This window comes from Dermacentor andersoni, chromosome 8 (assembly GCF_023375885.2).
Source record: "Dermacentor andersoni chromosome 8, qqDerAnde1_hic_scaffold, whole genome shotgun sequence".
Taxonomy (NCBI): Eukaryota; Metazoa; Arthropoda; class Arachnida; order Ixodida; family Ixodidae; genus Dermacentor; species Dermacentor andersoni.
The window spans coordinates 147,384,712-147,406,250 of NC_092821.1; the positions used below are offsets into that span (position 1 = coordinate 147,384,712).

General features: G+C 44.4%; 1 pseudogene; it reads left to right on the forward strand.

Annotated features, from left to right (window-relative positions):
- LOC126529405 (uncharacterized) overlaps positions 1–20,718 on the forward strand; it is a 37,013-nt pseudogene extending 16,295 nt beyond the window's left edge.
- Positions 20,719–21,539: the final 821 nt, after the last annotated feature.

Here is a 21,539-nt window from a genome sequence, read left to right on the forward strand (position 1 = left end):
TTTGAGCGATGCGTGACACCCTATCACTGTTGTGCTTTACAGGTGGCAAGGCATCTTCAGATTTAGGCCAGTAAGGCTGGCCAGTTATGTGTTGGAAGTTCCCACAATGCATTAAATGTGCATATAAGATTGTCTAGGCCAGAACTCTTATATTACTGTGGTGCCCTTGGTGCCTGATGCCATCACAAGAGAAACTAGAAGATTCCAGAAAATTTGTGTCCAGCTGTCTCAAGACAATAAATCATACTGAAATAATTGTGTTGCAAACTACGACTGAACTTCTGCTGCTGTGAGTAATTTCACTGTAGGAATACTGTCGCTTTCCAACGTCTTTTGTATCAGGTGCACTATCACTTGCCAGTTGCATCCTCACTGTCTGACTCATTGTCATTAGACTGTCTATCTGCACAATGCAGTTTCTGCGCCACAAGCGATGCCTGTGAGTGGTGGCGAAAGTGTTGTTATAGATTAGGTCTTGTACATAAAAAATGCCAGTTGGCCGAAACAATTGCTTAAATTGTTTCAGCATCAGAAATAGCTCTGCTAGCCTGCAGGTATGCTTAGATGTCTTGGTGTTTGTCTGAGTTGTGATTGGCAACTGTTGGTGTATTATTCTTATGGTGGTATGTTATTTAAGCTTTGCCACTTTCTCAGGGCTTCATGTGTAGCAGTGCGGTGTACTCTGCATTTCATTCTGACATGGTTGTGTGGCTGCAATGAAATCTTTTGGAGTGAATTTCTTTGGCTCTTTCGACCATTTTCGTTGTTCATTGGTGGTCGGACTCTGCAAGGAAAACATTTTCACTCATTCTTGTTCTTTCATTTGCTTGTTCTTTTGTTTGTTCACCCTTTTATTTCTTTAGGCTATTTCCTTACATTGACAGTCATCATCTATGTTCCCTGCACATTTTCTTCACTCAAGTTCACATTCTAACGTACCAGCAATCTTACCAACAATAGCCTAGGACTTCCACTCTTGCTTGCTAACATTGCACATCTTTGATAAAGTTTTGTCAAACCTCTATTACTACAGAAACCCATTTCTTGGAAAGTTGTATGTCATTGTTCATGACCTACAAGAGGGTCGAACATTGTCACTGCCTCGCATGGAACATCGCATCGTGGTAGATGTGTTAAAGATAAATATAATTATAGGGTTGTGTGTGTCAAAGCTACAATCAGATTAGGAAGCACGCCGTAGTGGCAGACTACGGATTTTGACGCCATCGTGTTCTTTAAAGGGTCCCTGGTATGGTTCAGGACCTGCTGTGGTTGCTTAGTGGCTATGGTTTGTAGACGCATAGGGTACAACATTCGCACCACAATTTGCATGAAACATATCATATTAAGAGAGCTAAAGGCAATTACAAGTTACCCTCCTCCACAGCCATACATTTTCTCCTAAACTAATTCACCGAGTGACTGGGCTTAAGCTCCACCTTCACTGGCTCTGCGTCATGATGGGATGTCATGGTGTCTATTTCCGGCTGTCTTGGAGCCACTGTGCGAAATGTCTGCAACCTCACTACTAGCCACCTGACAGTCGATCCCAAGCATGAGCTATCAAAGCAGTGTGCGTTGCAAGCATTCTTTAGCAGCGCGAAGTGTGTCCGGTATTCCAGTAACCACAGGCGAGCTGGATGCTTTGACGGGTGAGTGGAGGCATAAACTAAAGCCCCTCCCCATATTACTATTGCTGCGATGAAGGAGTTTTAGCGTAGACGTATGTGAGCAGCCTGATCGGTCTACATGGCCCACGCACCTGGTGCTGCAGAGCTTAAGCAGCCAAAGAAAGAGCTAATATTGCTGTAGCCAAGCCTACAAACTTTTAAACATTTAGAAAAACATGTTCCTACTAAAAATTTACACTGGCAGGAAAATACAATGCACTTAGTTACTGACTATTAGTTGTGTGGTTGAGCGCTCTGCCACCAAGGGGCTGCACCATGCAGGCCGTTCACATTTGCGTCTCCACTCATCCCGTAATATGCCCAGGCCCAGTCCGCTTGTGCTTTGCTTTATCCGAATAGCAGACATGCGAGACACTGTTGTGGTGTATGGTAATCCTTCAGCGTGACGTGACGGCCGCAAACACGCAGATGCTGGTGCCACTTGGACACCGACAACCAGCGCTGCAGCCACTTTGTTCACGTGTTTGCCTTGCCGAGGGACATGATGTCGCAGCTTGACATGTTGCCAATCGCTACGTTCAGCTCGCGTCACAATGGAGCATTTTGTAACACAAGCAGACAACACTTATTGTATGCCGGAAGTGCTTGAGGGTAGTGATAAATTGTCCGGGTGCATTCTCCTTAAGGTACTTTCATTTTTTTGTAAATACAAATTAACTTACATTTTAGCTATGAGAAACAACATTTGTTCACCATAAAGTTGGAAAAATTATCGATAATGCGCCCTGGGCAGCCAATCGTATAGTTCACCCTACTGGCATCATGTGGTCACCTCATATCACTTGGTGAGAGGAGGCTGAAAACTCAGAGGTGTGACATGCTGCAATGGGTAGTGATGTAATATCGCGCTCAGAATGAGCCACAACACGAAAGGACATGGCAAAGCGTTGCATGTTGTAGATTATACTGAGCGCGATAGCACATATTTACAACCTTATAATAAACGCTTTCTGTCACTGAATTATCAAAAGGGCCAGCTCTAGCAACTCGGTACATTTCTACAAAATGGTTAAAATTGTTTCAGGGTCTCTTTAACGTGCACTTATATCTAAATGCAGAAGCGTGTTTGCATTTAATTGTGGTCGAAATGCGGCTGCCGCAGCCGGGATTGAGCCTGCGACCTTGAGCAATACCATAGTCGCAAAGCTGCTGCTGATAGCACAGAAGTGTTGATTTCACATGCTGCTGCTTCTATTGTGCAGCCTAGACCCTACGGTGATCTAATGAAGCTTGGCATGTGCGCACCTTGTGCCAGTTATCCACTTGGCAAATATGCGTGATGTTTATGTTTCAGAAACAGCAGAAATTTAATGTATTGTACCTTTAGTTTACTAGCAATTGCTGTCGGGTTTTTTTGTCATCTTACATCAGCTTTACTCTCACCCACCTTCTTGCCCCCACTCCGTATGGAAACTGAGTGAAGACTCGGCAAGGCTGTTATTCATTCGTTTTGCAACTGCGTAGGTTCTTCCCGTCCTCTGCATTCTATCTATCTCCTCTCAGGACTAGTGCATTAATAGAAGAGTAAAAAGCCCTATTGTTTCTGCAATGCTTTTTGAGGGCTCACGAATGATTACATCTGTCAAGAGACTAATCTGATGATGACCAAGGAACTCCAGAAGGTGTTGTGCACATGTGACACAACGGAAAGGTTGAAACGAGCCTCTTGCATCACCTTTCCTCCCTACCTCGCTCCTGCCATGTACATGCACACTTTCATCCACCGCCCGAAGTGGCTTGCAAGGCAGTAGGAGCAGTAAAAAATTTGAATGAATGTGCAAAGAAAGCTTAGCTTTAAGGATCCATATATAACAACATGTTATAACAGCATGTTAGACACAAACATCAAAGTGATGTCTTCTGGAAGGTGTTTTCAGACTGTGCTTGACATTTTCATTGCTAAGTTCCCTTTAAACAAACAGTGTTAAGACAGGGTGGAAATGTTGCCTATGAGAGTTGGAATCGGCCACCATTCCCACGCAGTGCATCTCGCAAAGCCACAGAGAGCATCGCAGCTTGGAGCAAGAGGCGCCAGCTGCATTGCATCTGCGTCACTCACAGTGGCACTTCATACGGATCCGGAGAGAGAGAGAGAAAGAAAGAAAAAAGGGCCAAAAGTGAAAGGTGAAGCAGTGCCGTGGCACCCCCCATTCTACAATTTCTCTTTCTCTCTCTCTGTGAGTGCGGAAAGAATGTGGAAAATTCGCCGCAGAAGCAAGCCCAAAGGAGCAGACTGCCGAGTTTGTAAATGATAGTGCTGACAAAGCACAACAATGTGTTGCTTGAGACGAAGCTGCAAATTTTGGAAGACTCGAAGAAGTATGAGTTCGCATTCAACGCTATTGTTACATGGGACGGTGCAGATGAGAAGCTATATGCAAGTATATTTAAAAGATGAATACGCTGCACTTCACTAAAAGGCAACAGCCTGAGCTAGCCTCTAAACATCGTCTTCACACCCCTGGTCTCTTCTGCATCGTAACTACTGGTCCATAGCACTACCCTAGTTGGTAAAAGTGCCAACCCGGTGCAACTAAAGTCCGGGCTTGTAAGCACTGTAGTAGGCCTTGAGCCTACTGACACGCACAACATTACTGGATGTCCTAGCAGAGGGTGAAGTTGAGCTGACGAGAGCAATTTCGTAGATCACTGGCATCACCTGGTGGAGCATTTTGCCGGTGCTTGTGTATCAGGAAAAGCGCTTCTCTGAAAGTCCAGCATGACAAGAAGGTGACCACAGGAACAAATGCCCATCAAGCAAAAACTGTGCATCATCTTTGGCAGGCATTGTACAGATGCTGCTGAGTGGTTTGCGACGCCGTCAGTCGAGCATGGGCAAGTTGGCAAGCATGGTTGGCCGGGGTGATGGCATTGCGCATACTCGCCTGTCGAGGATGTTGCAGAAAGAAGTGCAGTATCAAGGGGCAAGGTCGGTTTGCGACCGTACATAAATAAATTCTGGCGGCATCATGCCGAGAAGAATTGTAGGTAAATGTAATGTAAGGAAGGGCAACGTCCCAAACATAGCAGTCCTTCAAAACATACATGGACAGCATATCTGTGAGTGTACAGTTCGATCGCTCCGTGAGTCTACTGGTTTGAAGATGGCGTAAGGTGGTCACCTTGTGTTGTGAGGAGCAGGAATGCACAATGTCACCCACCGTGGTTGCTCAGTGGCTATGGTGTTGGGCTGCTGAGCACAAGGTCGCAGGATCGAATCCCGGCCACGGCGGCCGCGTTCTGATGGAGGCGCAATGCGAAAACACCCGTGTGCTTAGATTTAGGTGCATGTTGAAAGAACCCCAGGTGGTCGAAATTTCTGGAGTCCTCCACTACGGCATGCCTCATAATCAGAAAATGGTTTTGGCACGTAAAACGCCATAATTTAATTTTTTGAATGCACAATGTCAATGATAACGTTCGACAAAAATTTAAGACCACTATCAGTAAAACGCTGCCACGGGGAGCCATGAAGCAAGATAATGTCACGCAAGAGAAAGTGCAACGTCAGTGGCCCAACTGATCAGGAGAGCCCATGTGAGTGGTGCCACCTGTAGCAGGCGGCGTAATCAGTTGCAACGGCTACCCATTTGTTCATAGTGGATGACTTGGTAAAGGCCGAGGAGATCTAATCCAGCATGGAAGAATTGTTCTGTAGGTCCATCTCCAACAATGGAAAATTTCACAGAGCTGTTTATCGTATTAAGATTGTCCTTTTTAGCGTGCGATAAATGCAAGAAAGTCTCAAATGACGTACTGCTCTCTCGACTGCATACACAAACTGCCACCAATGAAGATGGTAGGCCTTGCTCTCTGACCGTGGGTGTGGCCGGTTACGAAGAAGCCTCTGCAAGCAATTGAATACAGTTTTTTGTGAACTCTTTAGCACATGCATGAATATTAAGAGGCTAAATGAAAATACATTTGGATGTCTGCACACCGTCAGCAGAAAAGAGCAAACGCAGGCAAACTGCCTCGCACAGCAGTTGCTGCACACTGGCCGTCTGCGAAACCCAACTGCCTTCGGATGGTGTGTTTTGATCACTTCAGTGGTGTACTGCTGTGCATCAATTGTCATAGGAAGTACCCTTTCGACATCACTTTATAAAACTTATTATAATTGCATGTCTGTGACAAGTGAATGACACCACTGCTCTTTCGCAAGCTCTGTCCGTCTTTGTCCACCTTGAGCTTTCCACATTTCCGGCAAAACGTGGCTGCGTCTAAGGGCGTGTCGAAGCTTGCAAGCCGAAATAACCTCGTGATGCTGGCATATGACAATTCAGTAGCTGCAAGTAGTGCCACGTGAACCGACTGTGCGAGGAGCAAGGTATAAGCGCAAGGTGTGTACTGTGATGGCACCTCCAGTCGTCACTTATCCATGCTGCTTTCCTCGCCGGGTAGCTCTTCTTGGCTGCAAACCGAAACAAACTTCTGCTCCATTAGCCAGTGAAGCAATTTGTGCACCCATGTGCAACACATCTAGCTGGCGTATTCACAAAAATAGTGCCATCAAAACCACCACAAAACCGTGTCTGAAGGCGTGCTAGGGCTGCGTTGTGGTTTCATCTGCTTCTCGTATCTAACCATATAGAGGGTGCTCATGACAGCCGTGTTCGTGCATGCACAACAGCATTTTTGCAAACTGTCAATTAAGCCTGGTTTGTACCACTCCTTCATCCTTGGATTGTTGTCTGTTATGAATGCCCTCCACCCTACCATGCATGGATTGCTTAGGCAACAGAACAGCATGGCTTTTCAGGTTGCAGTGAGCGAGCGATCGCGCTGCCGTGAAGCAAGTCCCCGAGCTCCTCTCTTGTATGACAAATGTAAAATGGCAAGCAAAGTTTTGAACACTGTGTAGTGTCTTGTTCGATATTTCCAACATACTGCCATCAATGTCGCATACATGGTGGGTGGGAATAATTTTTACACCATTCAATTTGTCTCCTATCCCTTGTTTTTGTTGGCAAGGCTATTGCACGGCTTTAAATATGCTGTATGGCAGCTACTAAGATATTGGTCGATTATGCACCAAACAGCAACTTTCACCGCAGGGTACTGACAAAATGCCACTGGTTAAGCCTAAGTTTAAGTTGCTTGCATCATATGGCCTTATTCACTGCCAGCTGACGTAGTGGAGGCCGCGCAGCTGGTTGTCGCGGCTAGGTGGTTTCAAGTTTGTTCAAACCATTAAAGTGCTTCGAAGATTGATTGTGAGATCATGCACTATTCTTTTGGCCAGAGGCCAAGAAAGTCGATATGGTGGCAACGACTTTGCTGGTGCCAAGGCGCAGTTTAAACGGGATTTCCTCTACTGCAGCTTTGGGTGTAACTGATTGGTGTGCGATAGGTTGTGGTTTGATAAAGACCTATCTGCAATTGAGGCCATTTGTTCCGAGGAGCACTGACGCTAGGCCATGGATGCGTTGACGCTGTGTTTTCTAGGCGAGGAAGATGTCGGTGAGTTTAGAGTTTGCAGGATGTGTAAGGAGGCGTTGATAAAGGGTAACATGCCACGTTTTAGCCCTACAAGCAGGTAGAGCGTGGTGATGTAGAGCAAAGTCAGACAACCGCGAATCCTTGTTCATGAACTTTCTTATTCAACGTAAACGGTGGCAGTAAAGAGAATGGTCACTGAAAGCAAAGAATGACTGTGACTGCGCTAGACCCTAGACAAACAAGACCTGGATAAACTGAAAGAAGAATGCCGTGTGAGGTCATTTCGTGACTGAAAGAAGAATGCCATGTGAGGACATTTCATGAAGTAGCCTCAGACGCAGAGAATGAAATATAGATACTTCTTGACCAAGTGAAGAACTACAGCAGAAAGAAGCCACAGTGATTAGAGGCAACGATTAGGCACATCATTGTTGTTTGGAACCTCTCTGTGAAAGCGTACAAGTATTTGCGATCTCAGGAATTGCTCAGGCTGCCTTGCAGGAAGACAAGGCAGAAATAGATAGGTGGAGTTTATGAAATTGATTTTACTCAACTGGTTCACTGCCGCCTTGAAACTGAAATCCAAGCACTTTGGATGCTACAATCCAAGGTATGCTTGCTGATAGTAGACGAAATGAGAATTCTGCAAAAGCTAGGGTACCATAAACAGAGGGATGCTTTCATCGATGACATTGACATAGGATCAGGGCTTGAACATCTTACTCCAAATTTGGAGACAGAAACCTTGGCAAATTCTGTTTTGTGCTTCCTGCTCTGTGGCCTCCGTGGTAAACACAAAATTTCTGTTGGATACTTCTTCACAAAGGGGTGCACTGGACAACAGCTTAAAAAGGTGATCAATCGCGTCGTACAGAGGACAACTGATATCAGATTTGACATTGTCTGCACTGTAACCGACAACCACTGAATCAATGTTATGGTCATGCAGATCTTGTGCCAAGGCGACACAAATGTATTCGCTCTGCACCAGGCAAACTCATCAAACGGCATCTTCCTTTCTTTTGACCAGAGTTGCATAAGAATATGTGGTGCCAGTTTTTGGCTGAAGACATCAATAGAACAAAAGAAATCTCGTCTAAGTATGTCAACAGGTTGCGCAAGGTGCAACGAAGCTCGACAGTAAAGCCAATTAGGTTCTTGACAAGCAAGCACCTTTACCTCTCAAGCATTGAGAAAATGAATGTACAATCGGCAGTTCAGCTGTTCGGCATTGCAGCAACTGCAGCGCTCGAGTACCTCAAGGACCAAGCAGGCCACACTTCTGACTTGGGATTTGCATCAGCAGGGCCTATGATAAAGTTCATGGAGGCTATGCGGAGATGGTTCATGCTGTTAGATGTGAGCAATTGTCAGCAGCATATTCACTGCAACCTCGAAGATGCCTGTTATTTCACCTACATTGTTAATTCTAGGCTTCATTGGTTTGAAGATGTTTTCATCTCTTGCATCGAGAACTTGAAGAACGCCAGCAAATCTTAAAATTTCTCACGCAAGGAAATTTATCACGCACTGATTGTTACAACAAAATCAAATGCCTGCATCCGTCATCTACTCACAGTGAAAAATGTTTCTTGTTCATCCTGACTCGGAAAATGTCCAGCGAGCCGACGGAGGCAATGTTCGGCTTTCTGCGCCGCATTGCCAGGTACAATGACATGCTGGATGTAAAGAGTGCAGCATGTGTCCTGGAAAAAATGCCGAAGACAGGAATTGTGGCAGCTTCAAGTGAAAGCAATGCTAAGAGCTTGACCACGTTCTCATCACAGCATCTTCTTATTATTCAACAGGATGCATGTGGCAACAAGCACCTTTGATGAGGTCCTGAACATGGCAGCGCAGGGGTTATAAAACACTACCTTTCAGCGAGACCGTTTCTCTCCACCCCTGACATCGCCAGCGGGGCCACAAAATTCCATTATTATAACTGGGTTGCATGAAAAAAAAATCAGAATGGGGGATGGCATAGCTGTTCCAAGAAAATTATAATGGGGGAGTGGTCAGTTCTCCTCCCCACCACATTCCTCCATCCGGCTTCTGATTGTGTTGACTTGTTTAACTGTTTAACTCTCTTTCCTGTACGCTCCGATCGAATGTTGCTGTTAACCAGCGCGGCTGTCGGCATTCAAGAACAGCACTGCTGTAACAACTGCAGAGAATGGTCACGGGCGGCAAATGACGTACGTGCTCCTCCGAGGCATCGCTTTGGTGGCCCCAAAACGTGCCTTTTAAACATGCGGGAAGGTTGCTGTGGCAGCATCTCAGTTTGAGAAATCCTGAAGAAACGCTGGAGCAAGATCGCCACAAGCATCTCGCCACATACTTCCCATTGGCTTGCTCGAAAAAAACCGCATGTTCGTCAGCCTTGCTTGCTTTATGCGAAGCTTGCCGACATCCTTCTCCAAGGCGTTTAGGTGCTCCACATAGTGAAGCGGAAGGTCCCTCGTGAGAACAAGCTCGTGAGGGACGGAATCATATACGGGACCTCCTGCGGGAACAATGCTGAGGCAGCCTGCTCTACCGTGTCAGCGCTGCCGTAGTGGCCATCACTGTTGCTATTCGTGCAAGCACGTTCGCGATGATCACCTCATTGGTTAGAAACACTTCGTTTCCAAATCTATAGCAGTATGCTTTCTTTTCACCAACAATGTCGTGCATTGCTGATGATCAGCGGGTGGATAAGCCATCTCCCATTTCAGTCAAATCGAGGCCGAGAAACAATGTGGTCAGGAATGACTTCAATGCAACGAACAAAGACAAGCACGAGCGACTTAATCCTTTAGCAGAATCGCTCAGAATGAGAGCCAAAGAATAAAGAACCAACTGTGAGGGCTGAGAGAGCACCGCCGGCAGCATTGTCAGCGTGTTTGGCGCGGTCTATTTGCGTTTCGCAGGGTGGTGCAGCACAGTGCTATTAAAGCCCCTTAAACTTCGTAAAGTAGTGACACTCTCCTCCTCCGCCTTCACTCCTAGTTTCTCCTCTCTTTCACGCTCCCTCCTCGACCGTGACGCCGTGACGCTTAGCAACGGTGCCAACATGCGTTCCTCGCCACTCCGTAGACTCTTCTCGAGCAAAAATGGCGCTGATGCACGGCGCGAGGGCCCACGTGATGCAATTAGGCCAATAGCGACGCGGCGTCGGCCTCGGGCAGGGCGCGCGAGGAGGAGGCGGCATTCTTCAAAGCGTGGCAGTACTTTACGAAGTTTAAGGGGCTTTAAGTGCTATGGGCGCAGTCTATTCGTGTTCGGAGGGGTGGAAGGGCTACAGAAGAAATGCGCGCGAGGCTGGTAAGCACGGGGTAACAGTTGGGGTGCCAGGCGATCATGCACCGGCTTGCATTTAACTTTTCTTTTTTTCTTTTCAAGGATTTCGCATTCCATTACCTTTAGGTATGGACGCCCAGCAGCCATACTTCATTGTTATAAATGATAATGCGTCATGAGGACATTGAAGTAAGCAGGTTATTTCCCCATAGAAAACTTACAAAAGTTTAGGGTGCAGGAGCTTTTCATTGTTATAACCGATATATTGTTGAAGCCGGTATAGTTATAAGTGGGTTCGACTGTACATCTCTCTTGCTGTGGTGCAAAGTAAAACAAAAACACTGCGGACATTCGGTTTACGTGTTATGTTATATAACACGTAGACGTTATACTTTATATACCTTATATTAGTTAGTTTTGAACCCAGTTCCCAGGGACAGCGCAGCAACCAAATGCTCTACCCATTTGACCATAGACTGCACACTGACCCAAGTTGGCAGGAAAAAGGTTATGTGCTGTCATACATACATACCTACAGACTTACCGCTAAGTGGGTAAAGTTCCTAAAGAATGCTGTTGCATTAAAAATGAACTTTGGACCAGCAATGTAATGTGTAGGGCAGGTAACCGACGGCCGATCGGTGTTACTGAATTGGTTCCCAACGGAACTGACGTGCAATCGTGGACAGCAGACAGGTAGTGTGAGGAAATAGAAAATTTACTAGCACGGGATGGTATCATCTGGCACAAGACATGAGGTGATTGGAGATCCTACAGTTGACATTAAATAGGCTCATGGCAATGACCTTAGAATGTTGCAATAACTTTTCATTAGTTGGACTACACCAATAGCTTTAAATTGCATGAGATTAAAAAGTATCTCAAATATGTTCTGCTGTCGTAAGCCTTCCTAAAGAAAGAGGTTGCCCTGCTTTCGAGTATTCAATGTGGATTGTCCTTTGTAGCCCTTCAGAAATACTGAACCAGAAGGGTTATTTTGTGTTCCTTGGCTATGCATTGTGAAGTTCCCCTGTATTTGTTCTATTGTATATATCTCTTCCTCTTGATGCTGTAACAGGACTGCAATCGCCCCACTTGTTTTTTGCAGGCCTCACAAATGCGATGAGCCTAGCTGAAAGCATCACTGCCAAAATGGCATGCCACACCCCTTCAAAGGTCGTTGGTCAGGTCGATGTTGGCATGCAGTGCAGCTTGCCTCTGGCTGACAAGTCTGTCGGCTGCTCGTTGAAACCAGGGAGCGAGTCTAGGAGCGTGCAGACCACGGAGGCAGTGGAACAGTTAAGCTCCACCTCAGGTAAGCAGTGACCGGCACTTCTCTTACATTCGCTTGCTTGTGTGAGTGTGGTAAATGGCCAAGTCTGCCTAGCTTGGCACGACTTGCTCAAGTGTGTGTAACATGCTGCTGAGGACAAATTAGCAGGTTTTTTATTCTTGTCAGTATACTTATTGAGGCAAAATGCAAGAATAATGCTCTACTGAGCACATTGAAGCACCTTAGATTGCAGAGCTTAATGCAGAGCCATCTTGACCTGGTGTTGTTGTAGCCCTTACATCGCTTTATGATAACCTTACACCCAGTGAGTCTTTTAGTTATGTATAGATCAGTGTATGAGTGTAAGAACATGAATATAGATCAATGCAGAATGTAAGTTGACCTCTGGGTTTGATGTGAATAAAACTCAAACAAAATTATTTAATGCAGTCAACTATAAAACATACCTTGTCTTGTCAATATGCTCATTCATTGAGGGAGGCAAATACTGCTCGGGAAATGTAAGGATTCTTGTCCTGGGACAGGTTTTGGTCACAACATCCCCCAGCACATCATTGGTGATGACTAAGCTGGGCTGGCAAGGCAAGGTGCATGCAAGCAATCACTTCAGGCGATCTGTACAAGTCTTGAGATGAACGCTGGCTATACATTGGTTTGGGTCCTCTCCCATCGATAGCAGCTTCAGGTTTTCTGTGCCGTGTTTACAGACTGCAGTGGCCGATGGGACCTCTCTCTCTTTTGGACCACCGGTTTGTCCCAGTGGTTAGTTATTCTTCCTCAGCAGTCTTGTTACAATGTGCTATCCACCTTTGCTGATGTGAAAAGGGAAGCCTCTTCCATCCGAGAAATGGGGCACTAGTGAGCAATTCAAGTGCCTTTGCAATGAATTGAATCTGCCGTCATCAGGAGAACTTGTGCACGTTGCTCACAAAGGAATTCTATCACAGTGTGTTCAAGTTGACTGTCAACAGGGTAGCCTTTTGCACAACAAAGCCTCCAGTGAAAATCGACATTTGCTCCGTTTTACATTCTATTCACAGAAATGGAATGACGCACTGCCACAATCTTGCTTTGCACTTCCAACCATTTTATCACATTGTTTTCAAATGCACTTGTAAAGCCCTCACATTTTATTTTTGCACCTCTAGCAGTATTAACTCGTGTTTGGACAGAGTTTGCACATTTGGCATGTTTGCCACAATAATGACAAAAACGATGATCCTTTCTCCACTTTGACAACTACAAACGAGAAAACTTTGTTTTGTTCCGCTGTATACTACATGACAGACACAGGAAGATTGTGCTAGTTATTTTGCGACAACTGACCAAAGCCCAACCCTTCCTTGGTAATTCAGGTGCATGCGGTTGCAGCGTAAGATTTGCAGAATTGTTTACAAAATGTTTAATAACACAAAGTGGAATTTTAATGTGTTCTTTTTCACAGTATAATAATGATACAATCACGGACCGATCTTTTGGACACCCTATATTCTGGGCCCGCCTGAATATTTGGACTGCTATAGTATTGCCACGTACTCCATATAGTGATCACCATGCAAGTGCCGGTGTCCGGTGATGTTTTAAATCAAAAGGCAGAAACTGTAGCGCTTCAGATGAACATTAAGGGTTTTCAACTTAGTGTAAAATGTTAAGGGGCTCCTCACCAGCTGTGGCCATTTTGAGCTGACAAGCACCGTGTATACAATGTGTGCTAGCGATCGTGTCTGCTAAGTATTACATCGCTATGTGCCACGGAAAGAGCTGAAGTTTCAAACCGAATTCCGTTTACCCTTCTCGCAGGCTTTGCGCTCTCAGCTGGAGAGTTGACGTATATCTCACAAGTGCACCTACGCACATCGCACTGCTGTAACGTCGCTCGTAGTGACGCACGACTCTGTCTGGTCCACGGCAAATTCGTCCGAGAAAGGCACTTGAGACAAAGAGAGGCCGGCGAGTGAGCACGGTGACTCAACTGCGCTCGAGATGAAAAGGGGCCAGCGAGCAGGAACAGCACGTTCGAGGGGCTAGTAGGCACCTGCTCCATGCGCGCCTCAAAGAGTTGAGGAAACCCGAAATTGGCATGGCTAGGACTAAAGCACACATCCGGGCGGCCGACGTGACGAAAGGGCTGTCCAAAGAAGAGATGGCTCCCGGTGGCCGAAAGCAGAGGGTAGGTATACCTCATGCTGTAGGTGTTATCCACGTCAAAGGACATAAGTCGGTGGCCAGGGGATCAAGCAGGGACGACGGCCGTAAAGGGGCCTGCAGTGATACTTCAGTGAACACACTGGAACAGAGTTGGGCGGCAGTTATATGGAAGTGGATCAAAACGGCATGTGGGGCCAGTTGGTTGGGATTCACAGTAAGGTTTGTTACAGCTCAACACAAGACAAGGACAACGGAAGGTATAAAATGACGACACGGCACTGACTCTCAACTGATATTTTATTGAAGATATGTCTAACATATATGTAGGTGCCATTTGATAACCATGACATGCACAAGATACAGAGATGCATCAAGGCAACTTTGACAAACTGACGCATAATCAAAATTGACATAGGTAATGCAGTTCACTGATACATGCTTTGTCCCTAATCTTTGTATTGCGAGCTTCGGCATTTTCCCTTGTCAATTGGCTTACGTGTTTAAAAATGAAACTAGTTTTTTTTAATTCGGGGCGTCAACCGCACGACTTGCAGTGCTCCGGGAGATGAAGTGGAGCAACCCCTTGAAGCGAGAGCTCATGCTCCCGAAGTCAAACATTCACACATCGCTTTGTGATCGCATCGCTACCACAAGATAATGGAATGGCACACACAACCTGCATAGCAAAAGTCATGTACCTGTTCACATGTTTGACAGTGCATTTTCCCTTCACTTGCTTATCCTTCAGCAAATTATCAACTAACGGGCATATGCAACCTATTTTATGTTTCGCAGAAAAACGAACATTGCTCATTGAGGATAAGAGAGCAAGCTTGGTCCTAGCATTTCTAGCATTTTCTAAGAGTGATAAGAATCCAAGAGAGTAGTTACACACTCCACATTCTCCCATTTGTGATTCTTTAGCTTAATGAAAAAAAAAAAACCTTTTATAAGCGGACTTCACAACCGGCGACATAAAGCATTAAAGTGCAGAAATATTGAGTAAATTATAAAGGGCCATTAGAACTTCCTTGTTTCATCCTACTTAATATCACCATGAAGATCTAAATAAAAAAAGGCAGCTTGTGATTAAATTTAGCATCTGTGTTCTTTTTTCGCATTTCATAATAACTCTTAAGTGCTTTTGCTTTACTTGTGCAGCGTCGAGGCCCTGTATTTCTCCATCCACTGCCAGATGTGACAACTCAAGGCGAGGATGCCTCCACCGATGTCACCTGTGTGACTATGAGGCTGATGAACTATTTCTTCTGGAAGCACATGCCAGCATTCATACTGCCAAGAAGCCGTTTGAGTGCCCTTCATGCTCTCGGAGGTACTCGGACAAATACAAGTTCAAATTTCACCTGCGCAGCCACACAGGCAAGAAGCCACATCAATGCCCTTCATGTTCTTCGAGCTTCTCACACAAGTGTTATCTTATTGAACACCTGCGTTCCCACACTGGTGAGAAGCCATATCACTGCCCTTCATGTTCTCAGAGCTTCTCACGCAAGCATAGCCTGAATGCCCATCTAATCACCCACACCGGCGAGAAGCCATATCAGTGCACTTCATGCTCTCGGGCCTTTTTTCACAAAAGCCGCTTAATTGCTCACCTGCGCAGCCACACAGCTGAAAAGCCATATCAGTGTCCTTCATGCTCTCGGAGCTTCTCACGAAAGGGCTACCTCAATGATCACCTGCGCATCCACACAGGCGAGAAGCCATTTAAGTGCCCTTCATGCTCCGAGAGCTTCTCACTCAAGGTCCATCTGGAATCCCACCTGTACACCCACACAGGTGAGAAGCCATATCAGTGCCCTGCATGCTCTCAGAGCTTCTCACGCAAGTGGCACATGAAAGTCCATATGTACACCCACACAGGTGAGAAGCCATATCAGTGCCCTTCATGCTCTCAGAGCTTCTCGGTAAAGCGCCTGCTGGAAGGCCACCTGCGCACCCACACAGGCGAGAAGCCATATAAGTGCCCTTCATGCTCTCAGTGCTTCTCACACAAGTGTAACGTCAAAATCCATATGCGCACCCACACAGGCGAGAAGCCATATCAGTGCCCTTCATGTTCGCAGAGGTTTTCTTATAAGTCCAGCCTCCAAAAACACATGAAGCGGGAAGCCACTTCAGTGCCCACTCTGCCTTCAGGCATTCTTGTTGCAGAATGCCCTGAAGACACACCAGTGCATTCATACAGGTGACTGGCCATATAGTTGCACCGTCTGCTCCAGGTCCTGATCACTTGAACCGACTTAAAAGAGCACAGCACCATGATACTGTAGGGTAGGTCAACAATCTCGTTGAACTAGAGTCTGAATTAAAAATCTGCATACGTGCAGCGTGCTACGTAGTGTTTTACAGCATCAGGTAGCACAAGTGTCTCCGCATGCTTTTAAGCGGAAGCCTTAGCTCGGGCCCCACTCTGATGCCGCCTATTTAAACACATGTAAAGCACAGTAATCCTTTTCTGAGATAACCATTGAGCCAATTATAACGAAATTTGTTACATCTGAGCGATAAGATTGAATTCTGGCGACTGTTGGAAGCAGATTTTTGGTTGAAGGCCTGAATGTCATAGCAGGCATTTACAAAAATTGTACAGCTTGAAAAAAAATTGAAGCAAGATGTTTATAAATTTATAGCTCTGCACCTGGAATAGGTATTCTAGTTCTGTAAGCTGTATATGATAATCATCCAAAGCGGACAAATTTGTTGTATCAATTTATATCTTTCGTGAACTTGTTACATTGTTTTCGGGGACTTTGCAAATGTCATCATCATCAGCCTATATTACGTCCACTGCGGGTTGAAGGCCTCTCCCCGCGATCTGCCATTACCCCTGTCCTGTGCCAACCGATTCAAACTAGCGCCTGCGAATTTATTTATTTCTTCAGCCCCCTTTGTCTTCTGCCATCCTAGACGGTGCTTCCCTTCTCTTGGTACCCATTCTGTTACCCTAATGGTCCAACGGTTATCTAACACATTACATGACCTGCCCAGTTTCATTTTTTTTCTCTTAATGGGAATTAGAATATAAACTATGCCGATTTGCTCTCTGATCCAGACTGCACTCTTTCTGTCTCTTAACCTGATGCCCAGCATTCTTCGTTCCATCGCTCTTTGCGCAGTCCTCAACTTATTCTCAAGCTTCTTTGTCAATCTCTAAGTCTCTGCCTCATATGTCAGCACCAGTAAAATGCACCGATTGTGCACCTTCCTTTTCACTGATAATGGTAGGCTCCCAGTCAGGAGCTGACAATGCTTTCCGTATGCAATCCAACCCATTTTTATTATTCTATGAATTTCCTTCTCATAGTCAGGGTTCCCTGTGATTAGTTGACCTAGGTAAACGTACTCCTTCACGGACTCTAGAGGCTGACTCACGATCCTCAACCCTTGTTCCCTTGCCAATCTGTTCATCATTATCTTTGTCTTCTGCTTATCAATCTTCAACCCCAGTTTTACATTCTCTCTGTTGAGGTCCTCAATCATTCGTTGTAACTCGTCTCCTATCTTGTTGAATAGAACAATGTCATCGGCAAACCGAAGGTTGCTGAGATATTCGCTGTCGATCCTTAATCCTAAGCCTTCCCAGTTTAATAGCTTGAATGCTTCATCCAAGCACGCAGTGGAGAGATTGTTTCCCATTCTGACCCCTTTCCTTATACGTTTCTTTCTACTTTTCTTGTGGAGAATCAAGGCAGCTGTGGAATCTTTGTAGATATTTTCCAAGATATTCACGTATGCCTCCTGTACTCTTTGATTATGTAATGCCTCTGTCTGCACGTATCTCTTCTCAATCAAATGCCTTTTCGTAATCTACGAAAGCCATGTAGAGAAGCTGATTGTACTCCGAGGATTTCTCGATTACCTGAATAATGACATGGGCGTGATCCGTTGTAGAGTACCCTTTCCTGAAGCCAACCTGTTCCATTGGTTGACTAAAGTCCAGTGCTGCCCTTACTCTACTGGAGATTATTTTGGTGAATATTCTATATAATACTGGGTGTAAGCTAATGGGCCTATAATTTTTCATTTCTTTAACATCTCCCTTTTTATAGATCAGTATAATGTTTGCATTCTTCCAGTTTTCTGGGACCCTTGCAGTCGATAGACGCTTTGTATAAAGAACTGCCAGTTTTCCAAGCATTATGTCTCCTCCATCTTTGATTAAATGGACTGTCACTCTGTCTTCTCTTGCCACTCATCCTTGTTTCATGACTTGCAAGGTGCTTCTGACCTCATCGCTAGTTATAGGAGGAGTTCCTGTATCCTGTTCATTACTACTTCTAATTGAGGTATCCTGACTCCTCTGGGTACTGTACAGGTCAGTATAGAATACTTCCGCTGCTTTTACTATATCTTCGAGATTGCTGGTGATATTACCCTGCTTATCTTTCAGTGCATACATCTTGGTTTGTCCTATGCCAAGTTCCATTCTCACCAATTTCAGGCTGCGTCCATTTTTTACGGCTTCTTCTGTCTTTCTCACATTATAGTTTCGAATATCTCTTATTTTTGCCTTGTTGATCAGTTTTGACAGTTCCGCAAATTCTATCCTTTCTCTTGAGTTGGGCACTTTCATTTTTTGTCATTTCTTTATTAGGTCTTTTGTTACATAAGAGAGCTTGCCTACGAGTTACCTTGGTGCCTTGCCTCCCACTTTAATTGCTGCATATGCAGCCAACCTAGTTACGGTTTCATTCATTAGCTCTATGTCATCATCATCTCTCTGTTCTAAGGCGGCATATTTGTTTGCAAGTACCAGTCTGAATTTGTCTGCTTTTACCCTTACTGCCTCTAGGCCGATTTGTTGCTTGAGCAATTTAGCTCTTTCTCTCTTCAAATTGAGGTGAATCCTAGCCCTCACTAACCTATGATCACTGCACTTTACCCTATCTCTCACTTCTGCATCCTGCACTATGATGGGATCAGCAGAATGTATGAAGTCAATTTCATTTCTTGTTTCACCATTATTGCTTTTCCAGGTCTACTTTCTGTTGCTACGCTTCCTGAAAAATGTTTTCATTATTTGAATCTTATTCTTTTCTGCAAATTCTAAAAGCATCTCTCCTCTAGCGTTCCTGGAATCGACACTGTTGTTGCCAATTGCTTGTTCACCAGCCTGCTTCTTCCTCCACTTTTGCATTGAAGTCGCCCATTACTACACTATATTGAGTTTGCACTTTTCTGATTGCTGATTCAACGTCTTCATAAAACCGATGTACTTCCTCATCATCGTGACTGGATGTTGGAGCATAGGCTTGTACTACCTTTAATCTATACCTCTTGTTAAGTTTGATTGCGACCGCTGCTACCCTCATTATCATTGAAAAGGAAAGTATACAATGAGTGCATTTTACCAGTGCTGACATGGGGCAGACACCTGGAGACTGACAAAGAAGCTTGAGAACAAGTTAAGGACCGCACAAAGAGCGATGGAACGAAGAATGCAAGGCAAATAACTTTTAAGAGACCGAAATAGAGTGGTTTGGATCAGAGAGCAAATGGGTATAGACTATATTTTAATAGACATGGAGAGAAAGAAAATGGCACTGGGCAGGTCATATAATGCGTAGATCAGATAAGCATTGGACCATTAGGGTGACAGAATGGGTACCAAGAGAAGGAAAGCGCAGTAGAAGATGGCAGAAGACTAGGTGGTGCGACGAAATTAGGAAATTTGCTGGTGCTAGTTGGAATCGTTTGACACAGGACAGGAGTAATTACAGATCGCAGGGAGAGGCCTTTGTCCTGCAGTAGACATAAATAGGCTGATGATGATGATGACTGGTACCCTCTCATTAATGCTGTAGAATTCATCAATGTTGCCTGCTATGTCCTTATGGATTAGGAATCCCACCCCGTATTGCTTCTTTTCTGGGATGACCTCTGTAGCAGAGGACATTGCCGTTATTCATCAATGTATAAGCCTCACCAGTTTTTCTAATCTCTCTAAGGCCGAGGAAATCGCAAAGAATGTCTGATAGTTCCTCAAAGAGTCCTGCTATGCTAGCCTCACTCGACAGAGCTCGGCTGTTAAATGTTGACAGGGTGCCACTTATTAGTGGCATATTTGAAAGCCTTGTTTATTACATCAATTTTGTCTGCTTAGATGTCCTATTCGATGCATATTACAGAACTTTGATATAATTTTCATTGCTGAGTTAGAGTTGTAAACTTTATGGTTTCATTTTCTGAAGATTTGTGATTTTCAACAAGGTTTATTATGAAATTGATGGCCTAAATAAAAAATTCACTGTCAGCAGTGACTAGATTGTATTTCTTTTAACTGCAACAAACCTCATCAAGTTTGGTGTAGTAGTTGTCGAGAAAAACGATTTCTTCTTAACCATGTCTTTAGATGGGAGCCCCTGAGCTGAAGCTCCCTCTTAAAGGGTGGCTGAAACACTTTTCTTGAAATCAGTAAAATCTGCAATTTGGTTTGTCATGTTGTGGCTTCTCATTATTCGAAAAGTATTTGATGTTTGTTCCTATCTCAAAAATGACTGTTTGCATGCCCTAAAGACTATGTATGTCACTGTATATAATATTATTATTACATTACAGATGTATGAATGATCTGCTTTTTAAGCTGCTTTTTTTTTTCAGTATTCTCATTGGTACCTATTAAATTGTTCTGTTTAACCAATTCATGTTTTTGTTGGCTCTAGGTTCTGGTTTACGTGGTTCATCCTGGATTATTTTGAGCTTATTCTATTCACATTTTCTTTTTTCTTTTTTTTTTACATATGGGTGCTTTTCTAGTGGAATTGCTTGTTCACTACGTTAAAGCTTTCGACTGTCTGTTTCATCAGAGCATCAAATAAATGCCAGTGTTTGTTTGTATTCATTGTCTGTTGTCGGTATTTTTATACTTGAATGACAGCATCCAATAAAGGGATGTTAGCATTTTATTGTACCTGGAGCTGGAAGAGAAGTTTAGTGACGACATTCGGAAGTTCATTATTAGCATAGAAAGAAGCTGTTATAAGTAACATAAATGAGTAATTGAAGTTTTGAGTCGAATGTCAAGTCCACCATGCCTAATTCATTCATACACTGAATTGCAATAATGTGCCAGGATTTCTTAAGCACTAGTATGACATATATTTGTAGAAGTATTTGTATCAACTTGACATTTTGAGTTGGGCTTATAAACCTGCACTGTATAATACGTTTGTGCTCAGAAGGCAAGAAATTGGGCCAATCCTGTTCTTCGAAATTTGAAAAGGTTCTTTTTGAACTTCAGTTGCGCCGGTCTCTCATCAGGAATTTGCTCACCTACAAAATTGTGCACAGGACATGCTTTTACGATAACAAATACAAGGATTCACTGTTTTGATTAAGGGTGTGCAAATAGTTGATGCCTTATAGTAGGCACTTTGTAATTGCAAATATATCCTAATAGCCTTCAAACACTTAAAACATTACCTGTACAGAAATATACCTCAAATGGAAGCAAAGGCATGATAAATGCCACCGCCGTAGGCATAGTATAGGCATAACACATGAGAGCGTGTGTGGTAGAGGCTGTATATGCTTCTGTGGCACCTAGACTTTCCTGGCTATACAGAGACCATTTGCACTCTCTGAAGAGCCTTTTGTATACGAGTGATTTCCTCACTCATTCCTTCTGCTCCATTTGTGCTTTTAATAAACAGTACTTC